A 6,000-nucleotide genomic window follows, 5' to 3' on the forward strand; every position below is an offset into this window, starting at 1 on the left:
GAATCATTTCTAAGATGTTTTTTAATAAACAAACATTCCTCTTCATTATTGGAAACCCAAACAGTACAGCCTTATGAACCTTGGAACCAGCTATAAAACATACGTAAAAACTAGCTTGATTGATTTTTTTCTTTGTCCAAATTGAGGGAAATGCAAAAATTAAACAAAAAGAAAAACAGTGACATACATTTGGATTTGTTTGTCACTTTTAATTATCTAAAAGTCCTAGTAACAGATAAATGTGTATTTGCCGACTGATGTTTTTATACTGGTAGTGTTCCTTTAACACTGAAATATGTCACATTCAGTTTTAGAGCAAAAAGGTATGTAAAATCATATATAAAGATTCCAACTATGTAAGTAAAGAAAAGGTAAAAAGTATTTAATGCACTTTTTAAAAATATTCTGTATGCCCGATCAATATATTTCCCTAGGCTGAAAATAAATGAGTTATTCTAGGAAGCGAAGGACAGAACAAAACATCCATTTCTCTTTCTAGTATGAAAAGCAGTGATATAAATGCCCTCCGAGTAATTTTAATTAACTGTAGTCCAAACCTAGGGCTTGATCCTGCTCATGGAGATCAATGGGAGTTTTGCCTTGCCATGGACTTCAATAGGAGCAGGAAAGGGCCCCTGTAGCTGGTGTTTTCATAGTTATCAGCCTTCTTAATAGGAAGAAAAGTGGCTTTGCAACCATATAATATTATTTTTAACCCAAAACATTTCACTGGAGAAATTTAGGCAAGTTACAAACCAACCTAGTCATAAGCTTGCTACTTCAAATACTTTTGCTTTGGGGACATCTAACAGTGAGGGCTTTGATCATGCAATTTTTACTCAGGTAAGTAGTCCTAATGACCGTCAGTGGAACTACTCACCTAAGTAGGGGCTGCAGGATCAAACCCTAAATTACCAGGTGCTGGTAGGAACGGCAAATGTTAATGCCCAAGGCAGAAACTCAAACGCACAGATCCAACGAGCGGATTTCTTTGTAGTATTGTTTGATACTGCCCCCTTTTGCCCAACAACAAATCAACAGCCTAGACTCCAGACAAAACTTTACATGACATGCAATTGTTTTCAGTAAAACATGATCATGCAAATGATCTCATTTAACCCTGACATTGCTGCAGCTCGGCGCTCTAAAGAGAGATTATTAATATATATATACAGCACGGCTGTTCAAACCTCATTTAATACCAGGCTGTAATTTGCCAGGCAAGATCCTTTTAAAATAGAAAACCCTTCAGCGATATTCTTCAAGAAAATTTCCTCCCTTGGACTAAGGGCCTGGGGTCCTATACTGCTTCAATTTAAAGCGACTTAGATGGGAGTAATACCCGAGTAAAGACAAGGGAAACTGAGCCCCAGCTCACCACGTGGAGCGAAAAGGAGGTCAGGCAAGACCAGCTTTTGCAATGAAGCGCAGGTTTTATTTTATTACGAAGCAGCTACCTCCCAAGACCCCCGCAGTGTCCATCAATCTGTGGGCACTTCCAATTCATCCATCCCCGGGCTATCTTTTTGAGGCTGTATATATAAACTGGTGGGGCCACCTCGCTACAAGTCATTCCCCCTGCTGATTCCCCTTTGCCCAGGGCCCCCCGCCTCAAGCTTTTGTCTTCCGATCTGAACTCTCTCTAGCTTGCCCCTTTTGTCCCCTCTGGTCGCCCGAGCGCTTTCTGGGGGTCACACGAGGGCAAACGTTGTCAATTGCCCTAACCTAACAACAGGAGGATGGGACAACAAACAAAGCCAAGACTCACATTCTGTATGGCAGGAGCCCCTGGACTACTTCAGGATTAACACGTCCCTGACAGGCTGAGGACAAAAAACTTAATCTCTTTAAGGATAGAAAAGGGGGAAATCGCCCCCCCCTCTAAAACAGCATAAGGCATAACACGCACCGCAAAGGTTCCCTACTGTATCCTGCTTTATTCATCACTCAATCCAGTTCTGGAAGGATAAGTTTTAGTCGGAGAGTTAAGAAGAAGGAAAACATGCATGATTCAAGCAGCTGTTAAAGAAAAAAAAAACAGCTATTTTAAAACCCTGAGTAATCTGGTTAAATATCAGCAGGATTTTCCTTCTTGCCACCCGCCTTTCTCTCTGCAGTTTTAGACTAGGGTTTTCTCCCTTGGGTACCTTATAAATCAGGCATATAGCCAAGTTAGCGCTTCTCATGGAGGAACAGTAGTTTGTTCCATCTATGCTGTCTGCCTCCTTCTTGCCTTCGCCCATCTTTTCGAATGAAAACAGCAACAACAACATTTGCCCTCCGTTCAGTAAACAAATACGGAGAAGGGGGTGGGTGGAAGAATCACAGCCCAGTTATAACTTTTTGCTTTAGTTGGTTTCTCTCCTGTTTGCAGAGCAATCGGCCCAGGGTATCAGCTTGTATCTGAACCCACTCAAAGGCGCTGAGATCAAATCTACTGCAGCCTAAACAAGAGTTTGGGCAAACAAAGAAACAAGGGCGTGAGCATAATTGCTTTAGTACAAGCTTAAACTTCACCAGAAGCCCCCCACCCCGACAAAACAATCAAAGGGAATCTCACATGCTTGCAGGGTTTTTTGTTTTTGTTTTTTTAAATGCAGGAAATAATTTAAAACCCCAAACAGAGCGAACAGTGTACAAGGAACCATACAAGTGTACTTCTCCCCAGTTACTTCCCAGCAGCGATCTAAGCCCATAAATAAAGGGACAGATTTAATAACAGACTAATGTGGACTTGACAACCCCTTTAAAATATCCTCAGACCTCCCTCCCCCTTTGTTTGTTTTCTTTAAGGAAACTAACATTGTCTGGGCGCTCATGCTCCCCGTCAGCACCCTGTGGCAGGTGGGAACTGCCGGAAAATACAGATCGGCAACTTTTGGTGGGTGGATGGGTGTGCGCTGGCTCGGCAAAGATTTGTTTTAGGTTCCCCCCTCTGCCCCCACCACCTAAATTTCCAACAATACATGAATCCAAGGAGCCGTACAAGGCTCTCTGGTTCCCTCGCCCCCTCCGCTTTTGATCTTCATCAGGACGTGAGCTGAACGTTAATGGGCCACCCCTACCACAAAGACAAATTACCATCTTGGGGAGGGGGGGGGAGAAATCATTCATCCCCTTTTCCTCCAAGGTACCGCACCCCCTCCCTCCCCCCAACACCCCCCCTCCCGCTCTATGCAGCCCTGGTGAGTGGATTTAGGGGGAGAGTGGGGAGAAAAAAGAAATCCCTTCCACCGCCGCCTCTCCTAGTTAATTTCCTCTCCAGCGCTCCGGATCCCCAACTGCAACCCCCCCCCCTCCCCAGCTCTTCAGCCGCCGGTGGAGAAGGAGAGGTGAAGAGGGACCGCAGAGCCCTGAGACCCCCCCCCACTCCGTGCAATGCATCTCCCCATCACCTCGCCTCCCCTTCCCCGCGGCGCCGCGAACCGCCTCGCACCGACCCCTGTTGCTGCGGCAGCCGGATCGAGAAGGAGGTGAAGCTACACAATAGCTGTTCTCCAAAGACACCCCCCCCCGTCCGGGTTTGCGCCGGCTTCGCCATCCTTTCTGCTAGGCAAAGCCCCCCCCTTCTCCCATTCACCCCACCTCCACCCCCGCACGCCCTGAAGTTGCTAAAGTTTGCAACTATGCCCCCCCCCACCTCCCTTCCCACCTAAAATAGCGCCGGGGCAGGGAAAGGGGGATAATCCCACGCACCCTCCCTTGGGTGGCTCGTACGTACGATTGAGGGGGGCGCAGTCACTCACTTGCACATCTTGCTCTGGATCTGCTGGGTGCGGGGGGGGGGCAGCTCAGACAAGTCCACCGCTTCTCAGCCACCCTGGTCTCCCATGCGAGAGGCTCCCAGCAAGATCCCGGTGGCCGGCAGCGGGTTCTCGGGACCCAAGTCGCCTCCGTCCCTCCTCTCGCTGCCTTCCACCCCGGAGCAGCCCGGCAGCTCCTATCAGGAGCGCTCCCACTCTTCCCATCAGAGAGGAGAAGGGGGGGGAGCCAGGGGCTGGCAGCCCCACTCACACTGATGTCAACTAATATATTCAAAGTTCAGCGGGGCATTTATTTACTCGCCGCTCCCTCCCTTCCAGCACGCACAGAGCCTGGCTAGATGATCCGCTCCCACTTCTGGTTAGCAGCTCGCGGTGCAGCCAGCGCCTTCCTCCGTATCCGCCCTCCAGGAAGCCGGGCTCCCGTGCCTTTGAAAACCCCTTGCAAGCGAGACCCACGGTAGCCGTTTACACTGGGGCTCGCTGGCCTCTTTAATAAAGCCGTTGCAATATTTGTCCTCGCCTTGTCTGGCAGGCACAATGCCTGCCTTGTGTGCGTTTGCCGAGGAACTGTTTCTCACGGGCTTACCAACTGCATAGCTGGGTGTTTTCGCGTGCAAGCAGTTTGCAAGCCTGTTCGGCGCAGGAGTGAACAGCCGAGGGCATAATACAAGCCCCCGGCTAGGGAATGTTTGCATTTACCCCTTTAGGCGCGCAGCATCGTTTGCTGCCTGGGGAGGGGGGGGGGCTGCTGTTTGGTTGCAGAGGTTTTCTGGGAGCAAGGGACAGTGAGAAGTTTAAACTTCGGCCCTGGGAAATCTTCAGAGCAAAGCCCGTTAAGAGGCAAAGGAAATGCACGCAGACATGCATGAAGTGAGCTGTAGCTCACGAAAGCTTATGCTCAAATAAATTTGTTAGTCTCTAAGGTGCCACAAGTCCTCCTTTTCTCTCTTCTGAGTGTCGTTTCCACGACCGGAGCTAGCGAACGAGTTCAGTTTGGAGGGAAACCTGAACCCCCACCCCCTCCCGGGCAGTAAGGGACTAATCTGTCAGGTCATCTTTGGACCAACGTTTTGGGCTCTAGAGCCGTACATCAGCTTTTAAAGTTCCTACAAAATCTAAGACCAATGGAAACGTCTCCCGGGAACGTCCCATTGAAATTGCTTAACAAACATATTTCCTTGCACTGATTGCAACCCCCACACTGCAGCTTGGTGAAGCATTAGGAGGTTATTTGCTTTTTGGCAACGCCCACCGCACCATGGATTTATTTGCTTTGTAAAGCAACAAGAAGGTAGGATTTCTACCCCAGACAGCTTGCAGAGTAGCAGACAGAGGGGAAGGGAAAGTGGTTATGGTGGTGTTTCCAGGGCGAACCCCATGCTCCAGATGTCTCTAAACATCCAACTCTCAGAAGTTGGGATTGGACATGGGATGGATCACTTGATAATTGCCCTGTTCTGTTCATTCCCTCTGAAGTATCTGTGAATACACCAACTTCATCAGATGCATCGTGAGCTGTAGCTCACGAAAGCTTATGCTCAAATAAATTTGTTAGTCTCTAAGGTGCCACAAGTACTTCTTTTCTTTTTGCGAATACAGACTAACACGGCTGCTACTCTGAAATGAGGTGAATGTGAACCAGAGGGATTTATCTCCAAGTACCTCCAATCTAGCCATAGTCAGCCAGTTGGTTTCCTTGTAAGGTGCCATGGTCCAAGAGAATCTTTAGCATGGTTTTGAATGCAAAGAGGATAGTGGCCAGAAAGTGAAATGAAATTGACTGGCTTGTTTTCTAGAAACAAGATGGGGTAGGTAATATATTTTATTGAACCAACCTCTGTTGGTGAGAGAGACAAGCTTACATACATCTCTTTTTCAGGTTCGCTTTGTTTTCATTATTCTAAATTGATAGAAATACAAAGTTAAAAAACCACTGGTGAAAGGCAAATTAGATTTTTACAGTTCTTTCACTTTTAATTCTCTGAGGTGTTGTTAGTAATACAGATGAGGACATCTGTTTTATTTTTTAAATATATGATTTAATCTGATGGTATTCATTTAATAGCTACTGCATCTTACATAGATTTAATAGTGATCTCTCAAGTACTGTTTTAGGGCAACATTGGGCTATCTAGAAGCAGCTGGTAGTGGCAGGGTGTGCACATCATCAGTGGAGATACAAAACACAGTACCACCAAAATTCTGTGGGCAGCAGGCATGGTAAGCATCCTGCAAG

General features: G+C 47.2%; 1 protein-coding gene across 3 annotated transcripts in view; it reads right to left on the reverse strand.

Annotated features, from left to right (window-relative positions):
• The window catches only part of SEMA5B (semaphorin 5B), a 376,386-nt gene extending 371,986 nt beyond the window's left edge, over positions 1-4,400 (reverse strand). For 2 of the 3 annotated variants that reach the window (XM_038422653.2, XM_043504941.1), the window contains exon 1: positions 3,747-4,400. The gene's annotated coding sequence lies outside the window, so the exon portion shown is untranslated. Of the gene's footprint in view, positions 1-3,395; positions 3,504-3,746 lie in introns of those variants that run through there. The other variant, XM_043504940.1, reaches the window with a different exon arrangement.
• Between the last annotated feature and the right edge of the window lie 1,600 nt (positions 4,401-6,000).

Source organism: Dermochelys coriacea, chromosome 11 (assembly GCF_009764565.3).
Source record: "Dermochelys coriacea isolate rDerCor1 chromosome 11, rDerCor1.pri.v4, whole genome shotgun sequence".
NCBI lineage: Eukaryota > Metazoa > Chordata > Testudines > Dermochelyidae > Dermochelys > Dermochelys coriacea.